The sequence below is a fragment of the Salmo trutta genome, chromosome 16, assembly GCF_901001165.1.
Source record: "Salmo trutta chromosome 16, fSalTru1.1, whole genome shotgun sequence".
In the NCBI taxonomy this organism is placed as follows: domain Eukaryota; kingdom Metazoa; phylum Chordata; class Actinopteri; order Salmoniformes; family Salmonidae; genus Salmo; species Salmo trutta.
Genome location: NC_042972.1, coordinates 44859898 through 44862308, shown reverse-complemented (window position 1 = coordinate 44862308; position 2411 = coordinate 44859898). Strand labels below are relative to the sequence as shown.

General features: G+C 42.7%; 1 long non-coding RNA gene across 1 annotated transcript; it reads left to right on the top strand.

The window, feature by feature from the left end:
- The first annotated feature begins 285 nt into the window (after positions 1 to 285).
- Positions 286 to 807, top strand: LOC115149879 (uncharacterized). Its single transcript, XR_003866990.1, has 2 exons — positions 286 to 328; positions 509 to 807. It is a non-coding gene; the product is annotated as an uncharacterized LOC115149879 (long non-coding RNA).
- The last annotated feature ends 1604 nt before the right edge of the window (positions 808 to 2411 follow it).

Below are 2411 nucleotides of genomic sequence, written 5' to 3'. Positions count from 1 at the left end.
TGATATGTTATGAATCCAATTCGTACAATATATTACAAATTTGTTGCGCTTAAAACACCGGACTGCATCTTTAAACTCGTTTGCCAGTGACATGCTCTAATCCAAATTGAGAGGCGACATTCCTGCATGCCTCTCTTTCCGCTCTTGATTGGGCACAGGTGAAGTAAATGAACAGTACTCCCTAAAGGACTGAAGCGCACAGCCAGTGAGCAAGCATCTCTACCCGCATCCTACCGTGCAGACACACCCGGGTGCATCCTAGCATGCTCCTAGGGCGCACCCGGGCCCGTATCCACGACTGCCTCTGAACACTAAACAACGAACTAAAGTGAAGTACTATTTTCCTCTCGTTCTTATCTACGGATCAACGTCACTTCTGTAATGTGTGCACTTTGGATAAGTGATGATTACGCAGGATATGAGCTAACATTGTGCTGAAGATGTAAACAGGAATTAACACGGGGAAACTATCTACCTGACTCGGATATTTACTCTGCCGCCTTCCCAGGGACGGACCTGAACCCTCCCTACACGGAGAAGGGAACCTGTGTAGAGAAATATATTCAATGGAGAGCTACAGTAAGGAGAAGAGCCCTAACTAAAAGTGGAGGAACTGACACCAGGGCGGACTCGACTACAAAGGCTACATGTGGATGAATATTGACTGTTGGAATGAAGATAAATGTTGATTGATGGATTTTACCCAATCGTTTTTTGGGATGGAATTTCCATTTTTGTGGAGACTTTATTTGATATTTTTGACACTTCCTACCTTTTCCAAATAAAGTTATTAATTGTGAAAAATAACCTGAGTTTACCCATATCTGAGACAGGCAGGAAAAACTAATTCACAAACATGTTTAGGCTTTACTCAACCCTGCTCTAAATCCTTGTACAGTTGAGTACACAAACGCACGTGCACACACCACATTTGGGGTAAAGACAAAGTATCCTGGCAGAGTTTTGACGTGGCCTCCATTCCAGAGACACAGCAGTGTTGTGGACAGGCAGGGTTAAGACAGCCTCGGAATGTCCCCACAGTGGGAGAGAAAGGCCTGCATTATAAATTGTGGGGCCTTTTAAAGGCTATGTAGATTAGCAGCCAGTCATGTTTGCTGTCCTAAATAATTAATGAGTTGTTTGTACCAAAAGCGGACCCCATTTTTTTTTTTTCTAGTGCTGTCTGCAAACAAACACACTCACACGCAAGAGGGAGTACTAGGCAAGGTGTGAGGCAAGGCTCCAGAGATGGCCCAGTATAGGGTCTGAAGTCAGAATTAAAGAACAAACATCCATTCACAGGCTGTTGGAGGGGTGTGTGTGGAAGGTGGGGGCTGTTATTAAGTAAAGGCTGGGTACACCACTTGAACTACTCAAGGTTATAGTAAACAAACTAATCATGAAAAAACAATTTAGTAAACTGAAATGAAATGGTTTCCTTATAGTTTTAGTTCTTCAAATGGGTTTGTTAATTATATTTGACTCAAACGTGAAATCTAAACCATCATGAATTATGTTCGGTTTTCCTTTTTTTCTAAATGTTGCAAAACAAATCTGCTAAATTGACTCTTCTTACATGTACTACTAAAGTTAAAAAGCATTGGATTTGCTGAGAGTTTCCTTCCACCATATTGTAGCAAATTTGGAGGATAGCTCACAAGCCAACACCTTACCCATTACACCAAGAGGTCGAAAGCTCTTGAGATCACCAGGAGTTGATTTAAGGTCGCTACAATATTTTCTGACCAGTCTCAGCACTAGCCTTTTAAATCCAAGTCACGTTGAGATTTACTTTATCATTTTAACCTAACCTATGACCTGGCCCATCCCTTTATGTATTACTGCCCCCCAGTGGCAAGGTGTGACATCCCAAAAAAACAAATATTCAACACAATCATCAGAATGAGTTTTCACCACAAAAGGGCTTTATTACAGACAGAAATACTCCTCAGTTTCATCAGCTGTCCGGGTGGCTGGTCTCAGGCGATCCCGCAGCGATCCCGCAGGTAAAGAAGCCGGATGTGGAGTTTCTGGGCTGGCATGGTTACACGTGGTCTGTGGTTGTGAGGCCGGTTGGACGTACTGCCAAATTCTCTAAAATGACATTTGAGGCAGCTTATTGTAGAGAAATTTAACATTAACTGCTTTGGTGGACATTCCTGCAGTCAGCATGCCAGTTGCACCCCAAACTTGAGACATCTGTGGCATTTTAGAGTGGCCTTTTATTGTCCCCAGCACAAGGTGCGCCTGTGTAATGATCATGCTGTTTAATCAGCTTCTTGTTATGCCACACCTGTCAGGTGGATGGATTATCTTGGCAAATGAGAAATGCTCTCTAACAGGGATGTGAACAAATGTGTGCACAACATTTGAGAGAAATAAGCTTTTTGTGCATATGGAACATTTCTGGG